The sequence below is a fragment of the Macaca fascicularis genome, chromosome 20, assembly GCF_037993035.2.
Source record: "Macaca fascicularis isolate 582-1 chromosome 20, T2T-MFA8v1.1".
NCBI lineage: Eukaryota > Metazoa > Chordata > Mammalia > Primates > Cercopithecidae > Macaca > Macaca fascicularis.
In genome coordinates, this window is record NC_088394.1 from 20725391 (window position 1) to 20753170 (window position 27780).

General features: G+C 41.0%; 1 protein-coding gene across 2 annotated transcripts in view; it reads left to right on the forward strand.

Moving 5' to 3' along the window:
- The first annotated feature begins 21093 nt into the window (after nt 1–21093).
- Nucleotides 21094–27780, forward strand: part of LOC135968924 (putative uncharacterized protein CRYM-AS1) — a 45643-nt gene continuing 38956 nt past the window's right edge. For both annotated transcript variants that reach the window (XM_065537555.2, XM_065537556.2), the window contains exon 1: nt 21094–21673. The gene's annotated coding sequence lies outside the window, so the exon portion shown is untranslated. The remainder of the gene's footprint in view (nt 21674–27780) is intronic.

The following is a 27780-nucleotide window of genomic DNA, read 5'->3' on the forward strand; positions in this document are numbered from 1 at the left end:
TTATATTCCTAATCATTAAGCTACTTTGGCAGAAAGAGAGGAAGAGGGCATTACGGGCCAAATAAAGCCCTGGGGTGGAAGGCAAGTTGAAAAGCTCTGGGAACAGTGAGTTGCCAGACGTGTTAGGCTGGAATAAGTTGCTGAGGTCTAGGAGGATCAGGAGATAAAACTGAGAACAATGCTTGGAGTCAGGTAGCTAAGAATGGTGATTCCTAGGAAAGAAATCACATGCTTCAAGAGAATAAGCATTTAGAAAGATGGATCGTCTGCCAACGCATAGGATGGAACAGATGAGCGAGAGCAGAGCCTGGGAGACAGGTCAAGAGGCAGGACTGCTTAAGTTGTGCTTTGTGGTATTTTGGTTGGAAGCTACACAGAACATTTTGTAGGAAATGGTCACATCATGATAAAAGACAGTGGATGAGTAAGTGTCAAAGTACCAATGAAATGAGAAATTGTACATAATGTGTTTAGCAACAGTGCTTGGCACAGAGTAGCCACATAATAAGTGAACACTTACATTAGAGAGAGAGAGAGAGAGAGAGACACTGGTGGTTGGGAAAAGCTGGTTTCAATGCACAATTTTGTTTCTTCAGTTCACCATCCCTAGAAATTTATGCCCAGAGCCGCTGGGCTTATAGAAATGTTTCTGGCCCATTATGTGTGTTATTAGCATCATTATTACATAACACTTATTGGGTTTAGAAAGCACAGAGATATAGCCCTGGCATGATAGCTCACACCTGTAATTCTAGCACTTTGGGAGGCCCAGGTGGGCGGATTACCTGAGGTCAGGAGTTCGAGACCAGTCTGGCCAACATGGTGAAATCCTGTCTCTACTAAAAATACAAAAATTAGCCAGGTGTGGTGGCGGGTGCCTGTAATCCCAGTTAGCCAGGAGGCTGAGGCAGGAGAATCGCTGGAACCCGGGAGACAGAGATTGCAGTGAGCCGAGATTGCGCCACTGCACTCCAGCTTGTGTGACACAGTAAGACTTTATTTGGCCCTTTGTTTCTTGAATGTAAACTAAAAACAAAATCCTATGACCCCCACCCACTGAATGAACCCCCTCTGGGCCAAGGGGACCCCAGCAAAACCTTAAAGACTTAGTTTCCAGCCATGATGGGATGGCAAGTCAGACACGCTTCATTAAATCCTCTCCCTTTTGGAATTTAGACACAATTGAGCAGCCTTAATGTTAATACAGAGATCACAAGACTGATAGAACAGACTCTTTGTGATAATACGATACCATATTATAAACAGGATCTAAGGCCATGCCAGGCAAAGGTTAAGTCATGCACCCTTACACTTTAAAGAAAAAGACTATGTGCTAACTGCTACAAAGTTTGTTTTCTCCAGCAGCCAAACAAGCACTGGCTTGAAGATAAGCAATATTTTTGTTTTTCTTTTCCCCAGCCCTGCTCAAAGAAGATAGGGAACATGGCTGGGTGCAGTGGCTCACACCTGTAATCCCAGCACTTTGGGAGGCCGAGGCAGGCAGATCACTTGAGGCCAGGAGTTTGAGACCAGCCTGGCCCACATGATGAAACCCCATCTCTACAAAAAATACAAAAATTAGCCAGGCGTGGTAGCCTGTGCCTGTAATCCCAGCTACTTGGGCGGCTGAGGCAGGAGAATTGCTTGAACCAGGGAGGTGGAAGTTGCAGTGAGCCGAGATTGTGCCGCTGCACTCCAGTCTGGGTGATAGTGGTTCTCTCATTCTCTCTCTCTCTCTCTATATATATATACACACACACACTCACGTATATGTATCTATATACAAATATATATATATACACACACACTCACGTATATGTATCTATATACAAATATATATATATATATATTTTTTGAGACAGAGTCCCTCTCTGTCACCCAGACTGGAGTGCAGTGGCTCACTGGAACCTCCACCTCCCGGGTTCAAGCGATTCTCCTGCCTCAGCCTCCCAAGGAGCTGGGATTACAGGTGCATACCACCACCCCCGGCTAATTTTTGTACTTTCAGTAGAGACGAGGTTTTGCCACGTTGGCCAGGCTGGTCTCGAACTCCTGACCAGAGATGATCCGCCTGCCTTGGCCTACCAAAGTGCTGGGATTACAGGCGTGAGCCACTGTGCCTGGCTGAAGATAGGCAATATTAAGACAATTACAACTCATCCAGATCACAGATATTGACAAACTGATTCCTTGTTCCACCAGCCATAACTACAGCTTGATTGGACAAGAGACTGATTTCAGTACCTTTCTCCTGATAAGACTACCGACCATAGGATGGTTCTGGCTGACTTACAGAGGTTGCACACTTGCATGCCTTCATGTCCTGAAAAGACCTTTTGACGTATCAGGCTGAATTGCAATATATTTAAATGTTGCATCCACCCCAGAATGAACATGAGTTGTATGTAACATGCATGTTTGTTAAATACACATGCATCAGGACCACTTTCATGAATATTCATAGCTTCTTCTCTCACCTGTTGAATATGTATATTTAGCCAACCTGTTCAGCATAAAGCTCCTACACCATCCCTCCTCCTTCAAAGTGCCTGTCTCTGATCTTAGCCAAGGCATGTGATATGGTTTGACTCTATGTCCACACCCAAATCTCTTCTTGTAGCTCCCATAATTCCCATGTCTTATGGGAGGGACCCAGTGGGAGATGATTGAATCATGGAGGTGGGTCTTTCCCGTGCTGTTCTGATGATAGTGAATGAGTCTTATGAGATCTGATGGTTTTAAAAATGGGAGTTGCCCTGCACAAGCTCTCTCTTTGCTGTTGCCATCCATGTAAGATGTGACTTGTTCCTCCTTGCCTTCCACCATGATTGTGAGGCCTCCCCAGCCATGTGGAACCATAAATCCAATAAAGCTCTTTCTTCTGTAAATTGCCCAGACTCAGGTATGTCTTTACAGACAGCATGAAAACGGAATAATACAGCATGCTTCCCAGCATACGATCCCACCTTGCAGGCTGTAACCTCGTATAAGAAAGTCTCTTCCTGTCTAAATTTATAAATTGTGTGGTTTTTTTTTTAAGTTAACAAGGAGAAAAAAGCAAAACCAAACACTCATCAACTAAAAGAGATATGAAATAAGAAAGCCAGATATGTATTTGTTTCCATAGTAAATGCAGGAATTTAGCCCTGATTAAATAGAAATCTTATTTCTGACTCCTGCATTACTAGAAAGTTTATTAATCTTCTTTCTGTTAACTCATGATTATAATAGTAATTTCATTATTTTAACAATGACAAAATAAGAAACCTCAATAATAGGAATTCACTCCAGTGAATCCTGTAGAAACAGGACAACTCTGCCAATCGTCTCAAACCATCTTCCTTACAAAGCTTTGGTTCACAACCTCAGTAAAGCAGCACTGAGAAAACCAGTCTTGGTTGCATCAGTTCTGTTGAGACCAGAGGCACAGAGAACTAACTGTCCCAAGCCTCCAATAATAAGTATTATTAATAAGTAGCATATTAAATATTAGGTATTATTGAGGTGTCTTATTACTGTTAAAATAATGAAATTGCTATTATAATCATGACAACAGAAAGAATAATAATAAACTTTCTAGTAATGCAGGGGTCAGTATTGGGAAAGCTGGTGTAAATATCTTCCCTGCCCTTCCCTGAGACCTTGTCCTGGGACAAGCCTGAGGGGCTTGTAAGCTCGTGTGCCTGAACCTCTGGAAATTTCCTGCTAACCCCTAACAGACCCTGTGAAGGAGGGGGTTACTTGCATCCCCCTAGACTTCTGCCACTACCACAGTGAAGACGACAGCAGGGTAGAGCTGTACCATAGTGAGGCAAGTACAATAACTGAGGTACTCACCTATGGCACAAAATTTATAGGATTCACTCAGCAGTCATGGTAAATATTAAACTAAAACATCTAAATGCAATATTTAAAATAAAAATCAATGCCAAAACATCCACAATAAACAGAGTATAAAAATCTTAAACAAAGGCGGCTCAGGATTACTGATTTTTCCTTTCGCTGTAGAAGCCAACATAGCTCCTTCTGAAATTTTATATTTACATTTTATTTAAAAAATTAAAAATATTGTATGAAAGTCTTTATTTTGACTATTGAGTTGGCTTCACCTTGAATGCTGCAGCCAAGGCCGGTGTCTCATTCCCCTTATCCCTAACCTCTGTCGTCCTAGAGTTGGGGAACTGAGCGGTGGGCCAGGAGAAGCAAGGGATTAAATATTTGGGAAGTCAGAGAAAGGTGGTCTGGGGCTCTTGGGAGCATGCGCGGGGTGGGGCGGTGGGCAGGGGACTGAGGTGGCGCTCTCGGCTCTTCGGCGCGCCCCCGGCTTCCCACGCTGCCACCCAGCTCTGCCCCGCGCGCCCTCAGCTCCCCGCCTCCTGGTGTGCCTCTGGCAGGTCCGCGCAGGATCAGGCCACAGACCTGCTGGCGGGCGGCTGCGCGGCGGGCCGCTGGGGAGGGCGTTGGGAGGAGGAGCCCCACCCGGGTGATGCGCGCCCCGCAGCGGCGGAGGCGGCGGAGAGGCTTGAGCAGTGAGTTCTTGGGAGCCCCGGCCGGCCCTTCGTCCTCCTGTTCGCGGCTTCTGCGCCTGCCGCTGCTCCAGACACCGGGAGGCCCACCCCGCTGCCTGTGGTCGGCGCGCAGAGCTGGAAAGCGCGCGCCTCCAACAAATGAAAATCCATAGGGGCTTAGGGTTGAATTTTAACTTGTTTTGTTCGAGCGGTGTAGTCAATTCTGGTGCTAGTCTGACCTGAGGCAACGTGACAGTGACCTACGCGTCTCATCAGTAATGCAGAAATAACATTTTATCCATTTCATCAGGTTTTTCTTTTTCTTTTTTAGAAGATTGAGGTAAAATTCAAGTAAATTTCACCATTTTTGCCCTTTCAAAGTGCACAGTTCAGTGACTTTTACTATATTCACGATGTTGTGCGACCAACACCACCATCTAATCCCATTTTCATCACCCCCCAATAAACCCTGTACTTGTTCAGTTACATCCCATTCTCCTCACCCCACTGCCTCTCCCAACTGCCAATCCACTTTTTTGTTTGTAGATTTGTAGGTTCTGGACATTTCTTTCTTTTCTTTTCTTTCTTTCTGTTTTTTTTTTGTTTGTTTGTTTTTTTGTTTTTTTGTTTTTTTGTTTTGTTTTGTTTTGTTTTGTTTTTTTGCCTCCAGCTGCATCTACATTGCTGCAAAGGACATAATTCCATTCCTTTGTATGACTGTATAGCATTCCAAAGTGTATATGTACCACATTTTCTTTATCCATCCACCATTGATAGGCGCCTAGGTTGATTTTATGTCTTTGCTGTTGTGAATGATGCTGCAATGAACATACAAATGCATGTGTCTTTTAGTATAATGATTTATTTTCCTTTGTGTATATACCTGGTAATGGGAATGCTGGGTCAAATGGTAGTTCTAAGTTCTTTGAGAAATCCCCAAACTGCTTTCCACAGTTGCTGAACGAATTTACATTCCCACCAAGTAAGTATTCCCTTTTCTCCACTGCCTCACCAGCATCTGTTTTTTGATTTTTTAATAATTGCCATTCTGACTGATGTGAGATGATATTCCATGTGGTTATTTGTATTTCTCTGATGACTAGTGATATTGAGCACTTTTTCATATATTTTTTGGTTACTTGTATGCCTTCTTTTGAGAAATGTTTGTTCCTTTTGCCCATGTTTTATTTGGGTTGTTTTCGGCTTGTTGAATTGTTTCAGTTCCTTGTAGATTTTGTGTATTAGACCCTTGTCAGATGCGTAGTTGCAAATTAAATTTGGGGCTTATGATACTTGGCCTGGTTATTTACATAAAACACAATGGGCATAGTGAATGGCCATATAGGCTTTTAAAAGTTGACTTTGCTGGGACTTTTATAAGAAATTTTGGGTTAGACTTTGAAAAGTCTTGAGGCTAGGAAGCCAAGCCATGTATTTGCCTCTTGGCTGTATCTGTAATAACTGTATGAACTAGGTTCATTTCTCTCTTCTTGAGTTCCCAAAATATACTGAGGCTCGTGGCCCTGCCAGAAAGTGACATTCTTTACTTACTGCAAGGACAGAAACCATGTAAGGGAACTGTGTAGACAAGGAACCATGCCAGACTTTCAAAAGGGCTTTTTATCAGCACTATAAAATTGTAAAGTTAATCTCAATTCCTCCAAGCAGTCTGGTCATCTCTGAAAATAGGCCATCCCAGCTAAAGCCTTGATAAAATAGCCAGTGTATCTAATTATGTCCTGTTATAAAATAAAACAGATCCTTATTGAACTTATGCAAATAACTATTTTGCCATAAATTAAGAATACTCACAGTTGACAGATTTTGGAGAAATCCAGTAGTGAGAAAGGCAAATGCTTCACATTTGCCCACAAAGGTATATTTACCCAATTTTTGTAAGCTATGAATAGCTCAAAAGAAAAAAGTTTTATTAACTCTGGAAACAAAACATAAAAAGAATCAGCAATGTTTCAAGTAAAAAAGTTATTAAAAATCATCTTTGTCCTCTATCAGTTTAGTCCCATGTAGTTAATTATTATCGCACTTGATGTTGGGTTAGCAACCCTCATGAATGCATCAGCTTTTTTATTAGAGCCCTGGATGTTTTTACGCACTCCAATGGTGTGATCTCGAAAGTTATCAGAAAGCTGGATTCATGAGTACTTGTCATAGTTCTTTCCATGAAGTTCCTTAAAGAAGAAGCAAATTTTGGACTGTAGCTGATTATATACCAATTTTTGAGAAGAATCAAAGTAAAACAATAATTCAGAATGAGAAATCTCTTAGAATAGACATGGTTAAAGACAATTTTTTTTTTTATTTTTTTTCTTTTTTTTTTTGAGACAGAGTCTCACTCCATCACCCAGGCTGGAATGCGATGGTGTGATCTCAGCTCCCTGGAACCTGCACCTCCTAGGTTCAAGCAATTCTCCTGCCCCAGCCTCCCAAGTAGCTGGGATTACAGGCGCCTGCCACCATGCCCAGCTAATTTTTTTTTTTTTTTCGCATTTTTAGTAGAGGGTTTCGCCATGTTGGCCAGCCTGGTCTTGAACTCCTGACCTCAGGTGATCCACCCGCCTCGGCCTCCCAAAGTGCTGGAATTACAGGCATGAGCCACCGCACCCAGCCTAAAGACACAATTGGCAAGGAAATTTGATTATTTCTGTGGCATACAATTTAACATCATTATAATGATTACTGATAACATATACCAAGACAGATCAGAATTGTAGGAATTTTTTACAATTTTGGAACATACTTTAATAACACATTTATACAAACATAACTCAAAGAAAGTCAAGCACCATTTCTTATTTGACAGTGCTTCCTATATAATTTTAACATATTAAATAAGCCTAATATGTCTCTCTTGGACATCTAGGAGTTCCTTTTGGAAAATACTTAATTTTAGAATTTGAAATTTGATTTTTGAAAGTATGTCAAATATTAAAGGCTTAAAACACTTCATCAAAATAGGATCACAGGTCACTGTAAAATAATAGTCATTCATTTAGTCAAAGTGATAATTCAAAGATTTCAAATAGAAAAGCCTGTACTCTTTGTTAGAGAGGAAATTGTTTTCCAAACAATCATAAGACCTATTTTTTGGTAGAGTCTGAGAAGGTATGATATAATAGAAATATGTATTTGGTCTTCATCCCTTGTTCCTGTCTCAGAGCTCCCACAGTCCTTGGAATTTCTGGAATGAATGGAATGTCTTTTCTTGTTCAAAACTTGACCATACCTGAGTTTATGCTAATGAGGTGACTCCTGGAAGGCCCTTAGATAACTTGAGGATAGGTGCTGGTTGCCAGAGGAATCAACCATGTGACGAGGATTGAAATTTTCAGCCCACATCCTCACCCCTGATCTCCAGGAGGGAAGGAGACTGGAGACTGAGTTCAGTCACCAAAGGCCATTGCTTTAATCAATCATGATTACATAATGAAGTCTTGCTACAAACTCTTGAAAAATGAGATTTGGAGAACTTCTGGGTTGGTGAACACATCCCAGTGTGCTGGGAAGGTGGCACACTGGAGAGGGCATAGAAACTCTTTGTCCCATGCCCCTTGCCCTGTGACTTCTTCATTTGCCTATTTGTAATAAACTGTAATTGTAAGTGTAGCACTTTCCTTAGTTCTGTGAGTTGTTGTTAGCACATTATCAAACCAGATGAACAATTGTGGGAATCCTAACATTTGTAGTTATCCAGGTAGAAGTGCAGGTACCCTGTATTCCCTATTTGTGGCTGTGTCTAAAGTGGGTGCAATCTTGTGGGATTGGTTCTTTAACCCATGGAGTCCGTGCTAACTCCAGATAAGTAGTGCTAGAATTGAATTCAATTGTAGGACACCCAGTTGGGGTGTCAGAGAATAGGACAATTGGTTGTTTATTTAAAAACCAAACAGGAGGACCAATGTAAACTATTCTTTAGATGTTTGGTGAAATTCACCATTGAAGTCATCTTATCCCAACCTTTTCTTTGCTGAGAGGTTTTTAATTACTAATTAAATATCTTATTATGGGTCTATTCAGATATTTTGCTTGTTCTTGAGTTAGTTTGGTAGTTTGTGTGTTTCTAGAAATGTGTCTTTTTCATCTAGGTTATGAATTGTGTCCTTTTCATCTAGGTTATCAATTGCCCTACATTTGTTCATAGTAGTCTCTTGTAATCTTTTTTTATTTTTGTAAGATTGGTAGTAATGTCTTCTCTTAGTTTCCTGATTTTAATAATTTGAGGCTTCTTTCTTCTTATTTTGGTCAGTCAATATAAAGGTCTTTGACTTGTGTTGATTCTTTAAAGGGATTGTATAGTTTCCCTGGTCTATTGTTTTTACATTCTCTATTTATCTCTGTTTTAGTCTTTATTATTTCCTGCCTTCCACCAGCTTTGGGTTTGGTTTGCTTTTCTTTTTCTAGTTTTTAAGGTGGAAGACTAGATTATTTATTTGAAATAGTTTTACATGTAAGAATAAATGTGAAAAAGCTAAACTGCTTTCCTTGTATCTCATAAGTTTTGGTATGCCATATTTTTGTTTTCATTCATGTCAAAGTATTTTCTAATTTCCCTTGTGATTTTTTTATTGACTCATTTGTTGCTTAAGCTTGTATTGTCTAATTTATACATATTTGTGTATTTTCAGATTTCCTTCTGTTACTGATTTCTAATTTTGTTCCATTGTAGTCATATAAGACACTTCATATTATTTCAGTTTTTTAGAATTTATTAAGACTTCTTTTGTGGCCTAATTAATGGTCTATCCTGGATAATTTTTTTATGTGCACTTGAGGAAAAAAAATGTGTATTTTGTTATTGTTGGTTAGAGTATTTTATATATACCTTTAGGTCGGTGGTTTATTTTGTTGTTCATATCTGATATTTGTTTGATCTGTGTAGTTGTTCTGCAATTATTTAAATTGGGGTATTGATATCTCCAACTACTATTGTTGAAATGTTCATTTTTCCCTTAATTCTGTCCGTTTTTGCTTCATATATTTTAGGGCTGTGTTGTTAGGAGCATATGTGTTTGTTATTGTTATATGTTCTTCATGAATTAACACATTTAATAGTATATAATGTCCTTCATCTTTTGTAACAGTTTTTATCTTAAAGCCTATTTTGTCTGACATTAGTAGAATAATTCCAGCTCTCTTTCGGTTACCATTTGCATTGAATATATTTTTCTGTCTTTTAAACTTTTAATTTATTTGTGCCTTTAAATTTAAATTGAATCTGTTGTAGGTAGCATATGATTGGACCATGCTTTTAAAAATCCATTCTGCCAATCTCTATCCTTTAATTGGAGCAGTAATTTATTTATATTTAATGTAATCACTGATAGGGAAAGATATACTTCTACCATTTTGTCATAAGAATGTCATAAGAATTTACAAATTAGGTGCAAACTTATCCTCTACCTTCTCACTCAGGTGGCACCCTCTCTTCTATCCAAGTGACAGGTGAAGCCAGCTGGGTGGCTGGCTTGGATGGCCAGCTTTTATTCCCTTATTTGGCCCTGCCCACATTCCTTCTGATTGGTCCATTTTACAGAGCACTGATTGGTCCATTTTACAGAGTGCTGATTGGTCCATTTTACAGAGGGCTGATTGCCAGTTGGGCTTCTGGGTCGGGTGGGGTCTTGGAGAACTTTTGTGTCTAGTTAAAGGATTGTAAATGTACCAATCAGCACTCTGTGTCTAGCAAAAGGATTGTAAACACACCAATCAGCACAGCTGGACCAATAAGCACTCTGTAAAATGGACCAATCAGCACTCTGTAAAATGGATGAATCTGCGGTTTGTAAAATGGACCAATCAGCAGGATGTGGGTGGGGCCAAATAAGGGAATAAAAGCTGGCCACCTGAGCCAGCAGCAAGCAGCAACCCACTGTGGAAGGGTTGTTCTTTTGCTCTTCACAATAAATCTTGCTGCTGCTCACTCTTTGGGTCTGCACTACCTTTATGAGCTGTGACACTCACCACGAAGGTTGTCAGCTTCATTCCTGAAGTCAGCGAGACCATGAACCCATCGGGAGAAACAAACAACTCTGGAAGCGCCACCTGTAAGAGCTGTGACACTCACTGCAAAGGTCTGCAGCATCACTCCTGAAGTCAGCAAGACCACAAACCCACCAGCAGGAAGAAACTCCAGACACACCTGAACATCTGAAGGAGCAAACTCCGGACACACCATCTTTAAGAACTGTAACACTCACCACAAGGGTCTGCCGCTTCATTCTTGAAGTCAGTGAGACCAAGAACCCACCGGAAGGAACCAATTCCGGACACAAAAGCATCTTACAAATATGCTTTTTACTCAGACTTATAATTTCATCTTTTTTTCCAGTAATCTGAACTCAGTCTTGAAGTCTTACAGTAACAGTTCAGAACCTTACCTCTTGAAACATGTTTCCTATTTTCTCATATATATTCATAAACTATTATACGTATTTAATTTAGTATTTAGAGGAATCTCAGCATCAAGTTTGTTTCTCTGAAGATGTATGTCCTTTCAACTTATAATATATTCCTTATCCTTTTTCCACTGTCGAGTCCTAGGCTACATTTCCTATCACAACTTTGCTTTTTCACTGGTTATATAGAATAAAGGGTAAGAGAAATAATCAGCATTGGTTTCTTGTTCACATCAGATGACAGGAAGACAGATGATATGGACATCAGCTTTCCCAAAAGGATTTTCCAAAGCTGTTAATTATCAACACAAACTATGTTTCAAGAAATCAGGGGTAATATACTTTATGCTAAAAACAGAGGGTTTGTGAGAATAATGTTACAGCTTTCAATTTTCTCTGTTTAATTTTATCAACTTGGGAGACTTTTTGTTATCCTGGGACAGTTCATTTCATATAAAGCATGCTAACGTTATCTTTTTCATCGCAGATTGGAATAATACTTTTAAAAACTTTCTCCTTGATTCATTCCTGCTGTTACCCGTTTATAACCTTGGGATGAGCATCAGCAAATACTGATATCCAAGAGGTGAATATGTTGTGTTCCTGCTTGAAAAGTATTCCTAACTCCATAAATTACAGTAAAGAAAGTGAGTATCTGAGGCTCTACAAGTCTCATCAGAGCTACTGGTCGTCAATTACTTATTACATGTGAATAATTCTACATACATTACTGTGAATCTTGACAATAACTCAAGTTATATGTTATCCTGATTTTGAAAAAAACTAAAGTTTACACAATGTAAAAACTTGCTCAGTATCACAAAATTTGTACAAGATAGCACTAAGATTCAAAGCTTATATGCATAATGCATTTTCTCTGTGGGAAACAATCTCTGTGATTAGTATCTATATTGATTATACATTAATCTCAATAGAGGGGAAAGTACTTGAAAAAATTTAACACTCTTTTATGATGAAACTTCTCAGCATCTTTTCATGTGCTTATTTGCCACATGTGTATCATCTTTGGTGAAGTGACCGGTGAACTTTTCTTTTGTTTATTGTTGAATTGGTCTTTTTTCTTACTATTGGGTTTTGAGAATTCTTTGTACATTCTGAATATCAGTCCTTTGTCTAGTATGCCATTTGCAAATATTTTGTCCCAGACTATGGCTTGTTTTTTATTTTCTTCAAAGCATCTTTTAAGAACCAAACGTTTTTAATTGTGATGAAGTTTATCATTTTTTTGTGAATTGTGCTTTTAGTACTATATCTAAAAAACTTTGCCCAGCACAGAGTCACAAAAGCTTGATTGGATGTTTTCTTCTAGAAGTTTTAAGAGAAATGAAAGCATATGAGCGTAGAAAGACTTGTATGCAAATATTCATAAATAGCTTTAATTGTAAAGCCCCAAAATTGAAAATAACCCAATGTCCATCAACATGTGAATAGGTAATCAAACTGTGAAGTATTCATGCAGTGGAATACCCTCAGCAATAAAAAGGAATGATCTACCAAAAAAGAGACTTTTGAGCAAAGGAGGACTAGAATGAAATATCTTCAGTTTGAGTAAGGGAATCTAGAAATATCTGTTGCTAATATCATTTTCCAGGCAATACCATTGCAGTAGCATGAAATACATAAAACATTTAGGGAAGTTTTTAACAAAAGATGTGCAGTACCTGTACACTGAAGACTGAAAACATTGCTGAGAAAAATTAAAGATGACTTGAGTTAATGGAGAAATATACCTTATTCATGGATCAGAAGACTCAATATTTTTAAACTATCAATTGTCCCCAAATTGATTTATACACTCAAAACAATCTCAATCAACATCCTAGAGACTTTATTTTTGGTAGAAATTTAGCTGATTCTAAAATTTATATGGAAATTCAAAAGAACTTGATTATCCAAAAATAAATATTTTCTTAATTGCAAGATTTTGTGCCAACTCATTTTAAAACTTATTTTAAAACTACAGTAATTAAGACAATGTGGTATTAACATAAGTAGAGACATAGATGATGGATGGATAGATGATAGATAGATAGATAGAAGATAGATAGATAGAAAAATAGATAGATAGATAGATAGATAGATAGATAGATAGATAGAATAAGATACAGAGTTCAAAAGATTCACACGTGTATGGCCAATTGATTTTGGATTCAAAAGAACTTGATTATCCAAAACCGTATATTTTTTTCACTGCAAGACTTTGCATCAACTTATTTGAAACCTTACTATAAAACTACGATAATTAAGACAGTGTGGTATTAGCATGAATAGAGACATAGAGGATAAATGCATGGATGGATAGATGGATGAATGGATGGATGGATGAATGAATGGATGAATAGGTAAGTAGATAGATAGATAGATAGATAGATAGATAGATAGATAGATAGATAGATAGATAGAAAGAATAAGATACAGAGTCCAAAAATACATTCATACATGTACGGTCAATTGATTTTAGATTAGGTGCCAAAGTAATTCAAGGGAGAAAGGATAGTCATTTCAATTAGTGGTCATGACCCTAACCTATAAAAGCTCGTGATTATTTACTACCTAGCAAACAGACAAGCAAACAAAATCCCTATAACCTCTTAACCCTCTCCCAGTAGGAAGAAGGTTGTGAAAGCTGTGCATTCTGAAAGACAGCATAGATTGAAACACCCACTTTAGATGCATCTAGGGAGAAGCAACTCTGAATGCTACAGGAGACAATGAACAAGGGAATCTCTCATAGAGAGCAGGTGAGGATTCTGCAGAAAAGAGAATGCGGAACACAGTGCCAATGGTGATAGATCCATCATGAGCTGGGAAATACTGAAAAAAAAAAAAAAATCTCTGAAAACTAGACCTAGTCAATCAAAATCCTGGTTATAGGGGGAAATAAAGAGACTTGAAAATGTGTAAAGCTATAAATGTTCATCTTGAGAGGTATTACTTTGGAGGTAGAGAGAAGCAACTTAGAAAATAGAAGTGCCCATTAGAATAAGGGTAGCAAAGAGAAATAAGGACATGGCCAGCGTAATTTAACTTCATACAGATATTAGCCAGAATCACAGAATCGAGTCTCTTCATTCCCTTAGAAAAAGTTCTATTTGTTAAAGAAACCCACTTCACTGCATTAATAGAAGAGGATGAATAGGTACTAAGAAGCTTAGCAAACTAACCAAAATATTACCATTCATCCATTAAATCACTTGTTATTGTTGGTTCAGATAGTCAATTTAATATGCCATAAGAAGGAAACAAGAATATCAAAATACTTCAGTTGATGAAAATTCCTGTCCCTCGCCTGCCAAAGAAACCTAACCACAAAGCAGAGGGAAATAGTAACTAAATATCAATATACAGGAAACTGGAGAACAATTTGTCAGCAAAATGGTAAAATAGGCATAACTTCTCACTCCCACCTCACAAAAACTTCAAAAATTAGCAGAAACTGTCCAAACCAATTTTGTCAGGACTATGGAAAACAATCAGAAGTTTATAGCAACCAAATGAATACTGAACCAATAAAAAAGTCACTTCAAAACAGTGGATAGTTTTGTGATGATTTTACACGCCCTTGCCCCTCTCCCTCCCTGGCACTGGAGTGGTCATGGTCTTGAAGCAGGGGTAGTCTGCAGTCCCAGTGTGGGACCATTTTCCCTGGCTCTGGAGGGTGCAGAGCAGAACTTATTTGCAAATTATTTTCTTTTTTTATTTTTTATTTTATTTTATTTTATTTTATTTTTGAGACGGAGTCTCGCTCTGCCGCCCAGGCTGGAGTGCAGTGGCCGGATCTCAGCTCACTGCAAGCTCCGCCTCCCGGGTTCACGCCATTCTCCTGCCTCAGCCTCCCGAGTAGCTGGGACTACAGGCGCCAGCCACCTCGCCCGGCTAGTCCAGCCACCTCGCCCGGCTAGTTTTTTGTATTTTTTAGTAGAGACGGGGTTTCACCGTGTTAGCCAGGATGGTCTCGATCTCCTGACGTCGTGATCCGCCCGTCTTGGCCTTCCAAAGTGCTGGGATTACAGGCTTGAGCCACCGCGCCCGGCCTATTTTCTTTTTTTAAAAAAAAATTTAAGTTCAGGGATACATGTGCAGAGCATGCAGGTTTGTTTCATAGGTATACATGTGCCATGGTGGTTTGCTGCACCCATCAACCCATCATCTAGGTTTAAAGCCCCACGTGCATTAGGTATTTGTCCTAATGCTCTCCCTCTCCTTCCTCACCACCCACCGACAGGCCCCAGTGTGTGATGTTCCCCTCCCTGTGTCCATGTGTTCTCATTGTCAACTCCCACTTATGGAGTACATGCAGTGCTTGGTTTTCTGGTCCTGTGTTAACTTTGCTGAGAATGATGGTTTCCAGTTTCCTCCATGTCCCTGCAAAGGACATGATCTCATTCCTTTTTTTTTTTTTTAAGATGGAGTCTTGCTCTGTCAGCCATGCAGAAGTGCAGTGGCGCGATCTCAGCTCACTACAATCTCCACCTCCCAGGTTAAAGGGATTCTCCTGCCTCAGCCTCCCAAGTAGCTGGGACTACAGGCACACGCCACCACGCCTGGCTAATTTTTTTGTATTTTTTTGTAGAGACAGGGTTTCACCGTGTTGGTCAGGATGGTCTCGATCTCTTGACGTAGTGATCCACCCGCCTCAGCCTCCCAAAGTCCTGGGATTACAGGTGTGAGCCGCCACACCCAGCCGATCTCATTCCTTTTTATGGCTGCATAGTATTCCATGGTATATATGCACCACATTTTCTTTATCCAGTCTATCACTGATGGACATTTGGTTTGGTTCCATGTCTTTGCTATTGTAAATAGTGCTGCGATAAACATACATGTGCATGTGTCTTTATAGTAGAATGATGTGTATTCCTTTGGGTATATGCCCAGTAAACGGGAGTCAAATGGCATTTCTGATTCTAGATCCTTGAGGAATCACCAGTGTCTTCCACAGTGGTTGAACGAATTTACATTCCCACCAACAGTGTAAAAGCATTTTTTCCTATTTCTCCACAGCCTCGCCAGCATCTGTTGTTTCTTGACTTTTTAATAATCTCCATTCTGACTGGCATGAGATAGTAACTCATTATGGTTTCAATTTCCATTTCTCTAATGATCAGTGATGTTGAGCTTTTCTTTATGTATTTGTTGGCTGCATAAATGTCTTTTGAGAAGTGTCTGTCATATCCCTTGCCCACTTTTTTATGGGGTTTTAGAATAGGTAGTTATTTTTATGTCAGTTTTATATGTTGTGCTTTTCAAGGAATTCATCCATTTCATTTAAATTGTTAACTATAGTAATACAACGGTATAAAGTTATTTGTAATATCAAAAAAAGAAAATTAGGCCAGGTGTGGTGGTTCATGCCTGTAATCTCAGCACTTTGGGAGGCCAAGGTGGGCAGATCATCTGAAGTCAGGAGTTTGAGACCAGCCTGGCCAGTGAAACTCTGTCTTTACTAAAAATACAAAATTAGCTGGGTGTGGTGGCACACGCCTGTTGTCCCAGCTGCTTGAGAAGCTGAGGGAGGAGAATCGCTTGAACCCAGGAGGTGGAGGCTGCAGTGAGCCGAGATCATGCCACTGCACTCCAGCCTGGGCAAGACAGAGCAACACTCCATCTCAAAAAAAAAAGAAAAAAAAGAAAAAAAGAAAGTTATTTTGTTGCACCCAGTCTCCTATTTATGAAACTCTTTCCAAAACCAGAAGAAAATTCATCTCACTAAAACATGAACAACTTGAAAGATTATAATTGAAGTCCACAGAAAAATATCATAAGTAAAAGACCATTTTCCACCATGCCCAGCTAATTTTTGTATTTTTAGTAGAGACGGGGTTTCACCATATTGGTCAATCTGCTCTCCAACTCCTGACCTCAAGTGATCCACCTGCCTCAGCCTCCCGAAGTGTTGGGATTAAAGGTGTGAGCCACTGCACCCAGCTGGATTTTTTAAAGTAAACATTTAAGAAACACTTACCCTTCAAGAGCTAATAGTGTGGAAAGTGTAAGGGAAATGGAGATTGGAAAAGAGAAAAATAGAAAAACAATCAAATGGAAATATAGATGAGAACTTGTCAGGGAGAAACAAGGGAATATCAATTCAAAACAATTATGAAAGCAGTCCACAAAGATAAAAAGCAAAACCACAGAAGAAATACTAAAAACTATCGTTCAAGAAAATTTCCTGAAATAAAAGAACACAAATCTACTCATTGAAAGCACCTGAAAAAACTGACCCCCTAATCACTAACACCAAGGAATATTCTAATAAACTACTTCACTTTAATAATAAAATGGGGCAAGGACATTTATATATGTAGATGAAAAAGACAAGTATTTCATAATAGAAAAAGTCTGATTGAGTGCAGACTTTGTAATAAGAAAGTCGTATGCTAGGAGAGCAAGTCAGATGTTTGAGATACTCATTGAAAGAAAAACACAAGCAAGGTTTTTACCTCCAGCCAAAATGACCTTCAAGATTAAAAGTCACAAAGGGCCAGGCGTGGTGGCTCACACCTGTAATCCCAGCACTTTGGGAGGCCGAGACAGGTGGATCACCTGAGGTCAGGAGTTTGACACCAGCCTGGCCAACATGGTGAAACCCCATCTCTACTAATAGTACACAAAATTAGCCAGGCATGGTGGTGCATGCATGTAGTCCCAGCTACTCAGGAGGCTGAGGCAGGAGAATCACTTCAATCCGGGAGGCGGAGGTTACAGTGAGCCGAGATCATACCATTGCACTCCAGCCTGGGCAATGAGAGCAAAACTCTATTTAAAAAAAAAAAAAAAAGTCACAAAGACTCACGAACACAAGGAATATTGTTTCCATTAGCTCTTCCTGAAAAACATACAAATGAAAAAATTCCCATTAACTAAAAATTGATTGGCAGAGCTTGTGCATAAGAATTAATGGTGGGCATCGACTATATGTGCCTCTAAAATTTGGGCTAAATGAAAGGTATCTGTGTGATAAAATATAACAATTGATACATATTTTAAAAATGCATAAATGTTTCTGTATCATGAATATAACAATAAATAGAATCAACCAGAGTGGGGATATGTGTCACGTGTGAGTCTTTACTCATGCATGTATGTAGATATGTGTATTTCCATCGACATGTAATTATAGAACAGTGTGGGAGAACTTCTGTAGCACATATTGGTCCTCTCAATAAACATAGAAAGCCTTAATTCTCTGACTAGGTGAAAAAATATTTTTCAGAGTGGCTAAAAAGCAAAATCCAACTCTCTGCCGTACACAACTAAAGCAAACTGTATCACAGAGGTTAAAAATAAAAGAATGATCTTTATGTTCTCATGATAGACCAATACTTGGCCTTTAGCAATGCGTTAAAAAATGTTTAAATCTTCTTACCAATTGATATGGCATTCAGCAGTGTCTGCCTGGTGTAAGTAGGTGCTCTTGTCCTGTTGCTCCCTGTAGGCACCTGTCTCTCCCCTGATGCTGGGTTAGGTGTTTGTCCAGTATTTGCCCAATCAGAGAACTGATAGGTTAAATAAAAGCTATTAATTTGCAGTTTGTCCAGGCTTTTATGTGAAGAGGACACTCACCAGTTCTGTGTACCTCCGAGGGAAAGTTAAAGTTGGCATAACCAGTTTTACAAAAAGCAATGACCCAAAAATTCTACCTTTAGGTATATACCTGAGATACTTGCATCCACTTGTGCCAAGAGATACATAAAATAATATTCAAATAAGTGATATTCACAAGAGTCAACAAACACTAAAAACAACCCATGTCTATTAGTAAACAAATGGAAAATATACAACATTCATATACCAGATTACTGTGCAGAAAGGAAAATGATGAATTATAATTACATGCAACATGAGTGAAGTTTACAAACATACTATTGAGTGAAGCAGAAAGAAAAGAATGAATACTGATGATTCCATTCATATAAAGTTCTAAAGTAGAAAAATCCAAATCACAATTTTAGAGGTGCATGTGTAGATAAAAAGATAAAAAGAGAACTTCTAGGGAACTGCTCAAATAACAATAAAAGCAATGGCTACTTTTTATAGAGGACAGAAGCTGGGAAGTAGCACATGGGAATGTATGGGTTATTATTACTTGACCTGGATAGGGTGGTTTTGTGTGTATTTGCTTTAAATAATTCATTAAGCTCGATGTTTGAAATATTTCGTATTTATTTGTGTGATCATGAAGGCAATACATGCTTTACGACTAACATTAAGAAAAATCCCACACCGTGACAAACGTGCTTTTTCTAACATTTATAATCCCAGTTAATTTCATTTGCTATAATCTACAAATATGCAATAAAAGTGTAAATACAAATGTTTATTCTAAATTAGGAATAGACACCACCCTTTTTCCTCCTACTCCACCTGTGGATCGTTACTCACCTGTTAAGAAACTAGAACAAGTGGTCTGACTTTGGTGATTTATACGTGATTTCCTGTTCCACATGGCATGGGGTTGTATAATTACAAGAATAGTGTGAGGCTATTCGTACTGTGATTATTCTTATTATGATTAATCCTTATTGTTATTAATCTTGTTCTTATTGTGATTATTCCTGTTGTCCTCCCCACCAAACAGACTGTACATGCCCACACACCGCCAGGGAGAAAAACGTCCCGGTTCAGATTCTCAGCACTGCATTTAGGAATAAAGTCTCGTAGTAACATTAGGCTTTTAGTTAGGTTTTTTTTTAATTTTATTTTTTACTTTTTGAGACAGAGTCTCACTCTGTCGCCCAGGCTGGAGTTCAGTGGCGTAATCTCCGCTCACTGCAACCTCTGCTTCCTGGATTCAAGCGATTCTCCTGTCTCAGCCTGCCAAGTAGCTTGCATTAAAGGCGTGCACCACCATGCGTGGCTAATTTTTCTATTTTTAGTAGAGACAGGGTTTCACCATGTTGGCGAGACTGGTCCCAAACTTCTGACCTCAGGTGATCCGCTCGCCTTGGCCTCCCGAAGTGCTGGGATTACAGGCGTGAGCCACTGCACCTGACCACATTACACTTTTAGAAGGCTCAAGTGTTTTACATTGGGCAGGTGAACTGGCTAGTATTTGTACCCTCAATCATTGCTATGAACTCCACATAATAAGACTAGTTCATGAGGAATAAATCTGCCAAAACCATTAACTATATCATGGATACCAAAGAGATTGGGTTAGCAGGTCAAATCTCCTTTTGTATTAACCTCCTTTATCCACCCCTCCAAGTATATAATTAAGTAAATAGAGCGATATTTTGGCGATTTCAAATGAAGTCTGTAAGATTATTCACTTGTCCTATTATCCTTTCTTAGGTAGTGTCTTAAAACACAAGAACCAAGGGGTCCTTAACTGCTACATTCCCAGCAAGGACTGGGGAAAGGTGATGGTCGAAATCTTGCCCTTGTAACACTGCATGTTAAGAGAGCACTAAGGGTGGGGAGTATTTGGGATTCAGGCATTAGGAATGGGAGCCTGGCATTGTTGGGAGGAGCAGCAGCGTTAGGTTACTTTCCAAATACCCCTAGAGTTTAATTGCCTTGATTTCTTCCCCTAAATCTATTAGTCCATGTCCATCAAGAGAATGGGAACAGAGAATGGCCTCCTCTCACTTTCTCAATTCTCTGTTCTTCCACCTTCTCACCTCCCCCTTCTGTGCCTTTTGTCCTCCAACATACACTTAATAGGAATGGGGGAGTGGAAGAGAGGCTCATCTGAGTTGGGGGCTGAAGGGGAGATTGCAATGGTAACTGCGTTTTTGTTGCTGTTGTTAACGGTGTTTGGCATTTTGGAGGAAGCTAAAGAGCAATTTGATTTAGAAGACTATTCCGTCAGTCAGATCACACCGGAACAAGTCTTCTTGACCTTTGCTAACCCAGAGAAAGCATCCAGTGACGATGAAAACGAGGTGCCATGAGATTCCCTCTCAAAAAAAAAAAAAAAAGAAAAGAAAAAAAAAAGAAAAGAAATGGCCTATACGTGAGTCCTAATAAACTCATGTACTCGTCAAGCTGGACTGGTCTGAGTCATTCTTTGGTCTGCTGGCTCCTTCCCAGTTTGGGGCGGAGGATGTTCTATATAGTCCCGGATTTTTCCCCAACTAGGAAGAGAACTCCTTGTCCTGCAGTGTTCCTCTAGCGCCCTCTCCTGACAAAAGCTTAACTTCGGAGCTGGAGCAAGTCGTACCGGGCATCGCAGGGGACAGTGAATTTGGCCTGTGATCGAATCAAAACCTGCGATTCTAAACAAACACTGGACGCGAGAATTGGGGTTGGGCGGGCCAAGAGGAGCAAGCATTATAGAACTCGGGAGCATGAGAAATATACGAAGGTGGAAACGCCGGGGTGGCTAAGCGGGTAAAGGCAGCGGGCGCAGATGAAGCGGGCGGGCGGGGCGTCTCCCGCGCTGAACCGTCCGGGACAGAAGCCGCAGGGGCTGCGCAAGCTGGAGAAGGGAACTCGAGGACAGCGCGCGTGGCGCGGGGTCTGCCCCAGGACGGCATCTTTTGAGTGGCCCGTATGAGGTGTTTGCAGGACCCCGGGCCTTTGGGAAGTTGTCTGCTAAACCCCAGTAGACCCTGAGGAGCAGCGGCTCATGAATCTTCTTAAACTTGTCATCAGCGGCTGGGCCTGCTGAAGGTGACCATGGCACACGACGGAGAGAGGAGCCCGCGAGAGGCGGAGGATTGTGGGGTCGTCCAGGAGGATCGATAGGCGAAGAACCTGAAGAGCATCCAAAAGGGTGCCTAGGTGGGGCCCTTTCAGGGACTTGGGGCGTAGGGCAGGGCGCATGGGACGAGATAGGTGTGTGCATGAACGAGGTGGGTGGGCGCATGGGACGAGGTGGGTGGGGCGGTGGGTGAGGACTCCGACCCCTGTCGGGCTGTAGGGGAAGCAGGGAAGAAGTAACGTTGGGCAGGTGGGGCAGCAGGTGGGCGCACTGGAGCTGAGGGATAACAGGTGGAACAAACTGGGGACTACACTAGTGGGCGCACGTGCGGAGGAGGGACTGAGGCGGCTCCTGCGTGCTCCCCTCGCGCACCGCCGACTGCTTCAACCGTACCTCCCGCGGCCGGCACCGCTGACTCCTACCGCTCCGCTTACTGCGCGCCCTCCGCCCTCGTGCAGCCAGTTCCCAGCCGAGTCCGCGCGAGGGCCAGGCTACAGACCTGCCCGCGGGCAGCTGGCGGTTGGGGAGGGCGTTGGGAGGAGCCCCGCCCCGGTGGACGCGCGCTCTTCAGTGGCAGAGGCGGCGGCGAGGCCTGAGCGGTGAGTGCCCAGGAGTCCCGGCCAGTCCTCCTCCTGCGGGCGTCCCCTGTGCTGGCCGCTGCTCCTTGACGCACTGGAGGCCGGCGCGCAGAGCCCTAAAGGGCGACCCCCCAAACAAAACTCACGCATATAAATCTCCAGAGACTTCCTCATACCCTCTCCCCACCACCACACACACACACACACATAATCAAATCAAATAGAAGCACTGTTTGGAATTTTATATTGGCTATGCAAAGTGCTTGAACGCACTGACTTTGGAGGCAAATGCCTTGTCCCTAGTCCTCACTAGTCCAGAATTTATTTGCTGTGACCTATGGCAAATTGCTTGGTTTCTCTAAGCCTCCATTTCCTAAGGCTTGTATCTGAAAATAACTGTAAGAGGAAAGGATGCTATTGTATCCAACCCAGAGGGCGGTCCTGATACTTACATTGCAAGAACATGTTAAGTGTTGCATAAATGGCAGCAGGGGCTGTGGAAGTTCAGTGATGATAAGTAGTTTAATTTGTCTTAGTTTTCCTTTGTCAAAGCATAAATTCCACCAGAGAAAGTCACATATGCAAAGAATACTTTAGGCAAAGATGTTGTCCTAGGGAAGGGAGACTAGAACTCAGTCTAAACTAACTCTGAAACAAAGTCGGGCAGGGTTTTTTAAGCTTTAGGATGAGAGTAGAAAGGGGCTGGAGGGCTGTAGGAAGCATACTGAGTTGTTTGCTGAGATTACAAAGTTTCCTCCGTGATTAGGCCAGCTGTGTTTGCTAATTGGCTCTCAGGGAAGTTATGCTCCTACCCTCCCATAGAAACTGGGAGATAGGGGGACTGTCTTCCTTGATGATTGCATTTCAAAGGAATGGCTCCCAGGTCCTTGACAAAGATTATTCTGGTTTGTAAAACTAGTAAGACGCTATTAAAAAGAATTACGTATATCTCAAGACAGAGAAATGATTTACAGTGAAAAGCTTTCTAAAGAAAATGCTCTGTATTAGTCCGTTTTCACGCTGCTGATAAAGACATACCCAAAACTGGGCAATTTACAAAAGAAAGAGGTTTATTGGACTTACAGTTCCACGTGGCTGGGGAGGCCTCACAATCGTGATGGAAGGTGAAAGTTACATCTCACATGGTGGCAGACGAGAGTTTGTGCAGGGAACCTCCCCTTTTTAAAACCATCGGATCTCATGAGACTTATTCACTATCATGAGAACAGCATGGGAAAGACCCTTCCCCATGATTCAGTCATCTCCCACAGGGTTCCTGCCACAACACACAGGAATTATGGGAGCTACAAGATGAGATTTGGGTGGGGACACAGAGCCAAACCATATCATTCTGCCCCTGGCCCCTCCCAAATCCGGTATCTTCACATTTCAAAACCAATCATGCCTTCCCAATAGTTCCTCAAAATCTCACCTCATTTCAGCATTAACTCAGAAGTTCACAGTCTACAGTCTCATCTGAGACAAGGCAAGTCCCTTCTGCTTATGAGCCTGTTAAATCAAAAGCAAATTAGTTACTTCCTAGATACAATGGGGGTACAGGCATTGGGTAAATACAGCCATTCTAAATGGGAGAAATTGGCCAAAAAAGGGGGCTACAGGCCCCATACAAGTCCAAAATCCAGCAAGGCAGTCAAACCCTAAAGCCCCAAACTGATCTCCTTTGACTTCATGTCTCACATCCAAGTCATGCAGATACAAGAGGTGGGTTCCCATGGCCTCGGGTAGCTCTGCCTCTGTGGCTTTGCAGGGTACAGCCCCCGTCCTGGTTGCCTTCACCGGCTAGCATTGAGTGTGGCTTTTCCAGGCACACGGTGCAAGTTGTCAGTGGGTCTACTATTCTGGGGTCTAGAGGACGGTGGCCCTCTTCTCACAGCTCCACTAGGCCAATGCCCCAGTAGGGACTCTATGTGGGGGCTCCAACCCCACATTTCTATTCTGTCTGCCCTAGCAGAAGCTCTCCATGAGGGCCCCACCCCTATAGCACAATTATGCCTGGGCATCCAGGAGTTTCCATACATCTGAAATCTAGGCAGAGGTTCCCAAACCTCAATTCTTGGCTTCTGTGGACTCACAGGCTCAACACTACATGAATGCTGCCAAGGCTTGAGGCCTGCACCCTCTGAAGCCACGACTCAAGCTCTACATTGGCCCCTTTCATCCATGGCTGGAGCAGTTGGGATACAGGGCACCAAGTTTCTAGGCTGCACACAGCACGGGTAACCTGGGTCCAGCCCATGAAACCACTTTTTCCTCCTAGGCCTCTGGGCTTATGATGGGAGGGGCTGCCATGAAGTCTCTGACATGCCATAGAGACATTTTCCCCATTGTCTTGGTGATTAACACTCAGCTCCTTGTTACTTATGCAAATTTCTGCAGCCAGCTTGAATTTCTCCTCAGAAAATGGGATTTTCTTTTCTATTGCATTTTCAGGCAGCAAATTTTTCAAACTTTTATTGTGTTTCCCTTTTGAAACTGAATGCCTTTAACAGCACCCAGGTTACCTCTTGAATGCTTTGCTTCTTAGAAATTTCTTTCACCAGATACTGTAAATCATCTCTTTCAATTTCAAAGTTCCACAGATCTCTAGGGAAGGGGCAAAATACCACCAATCTCTTTGCTAAAACAGAACAAGAATCACCTTTGCTCCAGTTCCCAACAAGTTCCTCATCTCCATCTGAGACCACCTCAGTCTAGACCTTACTGTTCATATCACTATCAGCATTTTTGTCAAAGCCATTCAACAAGTCTCTAGGGAGTTCCAAACTTTCCCGCATTTTCCTGTCTTCTTCTGAGCCCTCCAAAACGTTCCAACCTCTGCCTGTTATGCAGTTCCAAAGTTGCTTCCACATTTTCTGGTATCTTTTCAGCAGTGTCCCCCTATGCTGGTACCAATTTACTGTATTAGTCCATTTTCACACTGATGATAAAGACATACCCAAGACGGGGCAATTTACAAAAGAAAGAGGTTTATTGGACTTACAGTTCCACGTGGCTGGGGAGGCCTCACAATCGTGGCGGAAGGCGAAAGGTAAATCTCACATGGCAGCAGACAAGAGGGGAAAGCTTGTGCAGGGAAACTCCCCATTTTAAAACCATTGGATCTTATAAGACTTACTATCATGATAACAGCACAGGAACGACCCATCTCCGTGATTCAGTCATCACCAACAGGGACCCTCCCATAACACGTGGGAATTATGGGAGCTACAAGATGAGATTTGGGTGTAGACACAGAGTCAAACCATATCATGCTCTAAGAAAAGAGAGTTTTGGGCCTAGAGTCAGGAAAAAGCCTTTTCAAGTCAAGCCAAGGAGAACTTTAAGGCTGTCTTGGCTACCTCATTTTGTGCAAAGTAGGCAGAAAGTTTAAAAGAAAAGAAACATATATTTAAGTATAATTAAGAAAATTACAATGTCTCAGTTAAAGCAGTTCAGTGGTTTTTAGAAAAGGAGCTGAAATTAAATAGTATAAATTTAATTCTAATAATTCAGGGCTATGAACCATGTAATTGCTTAATTTTCAATAACTAATTGTTCTTTTGCAACTACAGTTTGGCAGGTTGCCCTAATAATTTTCAGGCATTTTAGGTTCTTGCTCCTCCCAACCCTCCTTTCCCTAACAAGGGTTGCATCCAAGTTATCAGGGATAAGGGTGGAGGGTGTTACATATTTAGGACCAGGATGTTGATGTGCATTTGTTCCTGGCCAGACTCTTTTGGAGTCAGAACTCTTCTGCTATAAATAAGATCCCCCAAATCTATTTTGGGAACAGTGAAAGGGATGGGATGATGCTGAGCAGCTGGACTTTGGCATTTCCTTATTGTGCATTATTTCCAATCCATTGTTTTACCCTGGAAAGGGTCAACTGAAAGAACTGGCCATTGTCTTTGTAGGTTTAAGTATTGCTCTGTCTTCCCTGAGACCAAAAAATAAAAGATTGAATGAGGGATGTTACTGAATCGAAAACTTATGGTTAATATTCCAAAACATTACCCACTAAAAGAGCAAGAGAAAAAAGTTAGTGGGAGAGTGTTTCGGATGATTCCTTCTTCACAGGTTTACCTGTTCCCCCATCTGAAGAGTTAATTAGAAAAACTATATAGGTACATTATATAAAGTTCAAACTCTATAGACATACAATTTGTAAAATGTGTAAGTCCCCCATTTTCCACCTCCTGAGGACATACTATCAACAGATCTTCTACCACTTTTCTTTTCTATACATGTGCTACTTTTCTATACATATATATTTTTCCAAACAATGTGTTTATATCATGTATAATGCTTTGCAATTTACTTTTTCTACCTTAACAATATATTATCCTCTCATGACAGAACATCTATATCTATCCCTTCTTTGTAATAGAGGAACAGGATTTTATTGAAGGTATTGGCATGATTTATGTACTCTTTCTTTCTGTTTTCATTTGATCTTACTGTTTTCCAGTGTTATCATGAACATCTTTCTGCCTGAATCTTTGTTTTGCTATGGTTTTACTTTATGAATTTTGTTTCTAGGTTTGTTTGCTCTTTTTTTTAATCTTTAAGACTTGGATCTGCTGCATACATTCCTTTAAAGTTTGCAGACATGTATCGAGTGTATTGATCAGCTGCACTAAGGAGTAAGCACTTGATGTGAATCCCCCTTCCGTGAAAAATCCTTTAAGAATGGCATAGTTGCAAAGTTGGAAGGCTGTGTGAATCATAAACTGATTTTACCCCATCACCACATCAGCCAAACACCTGCTCTGCCAGTTTGATTAAGATTAGTCATGTATTTCATGCCTGTAATCCCAGCACTTTGGGAGGCCAAGGCGGGTGAATCACCTGAGGTCAGGAGTTTGAGACCAGCCTCACCAACATGGTTAAACCCCATCTCTACTAAAAACACAAAAAATTAGCCAGGGGTGGTGGTGCACACCTGTAATCCCAGCTACTCGGGAGGCCGAGGCAGGAAAATCGCTTGAACCCGGTAGGTGGTGGCTGCAGTGAGCCGAGGTTGTGCCATTGCACTCCAGCCTGGGTGACGAGCAAAACTGCATCTCAAAAAAACCCCAAAATTTAGTCATGTATTAATTGAGATTTACAGGGCCATGTCCTTTATATAAAACAATGCACAATGCACTAAGCTCCATGGTGTTTGAGACACAAAGGAGAACAAGATACCATCCCCACCACTGGGTAGTTTAAGATTGTTGTCTGTATCCAGTATATAGCAATTGTAATGATTTCTAAAATGTTTTTCTATTGAGATACAGTTCACGTGAAATGAAGTGCTCAGATTTTGAGTGACAGTTTGATCAGTTTCAAAGAATGTGCACACCTAATCAAGACACAGAACATTTCTGTAACACCAGAAAATTCCCTCTTGCCCTTTCCTAATCAATCACAAACCCCTCCCCTATAACCATTGGTGTGGTTTTTGCCTGTGCCTTTATATGAATGGAATCATGCAGAAAATACTTTTTTGGGTATCTTTCTTTGTCTTCCTTGTACCCCTTTGTGCAAAGCCTCCCATCCCTAGACCTCGACAACTGCTGGTCTGTTTTCTGCCCTTGTAGTTTTGTATGAATTCTTTATGTATTCTG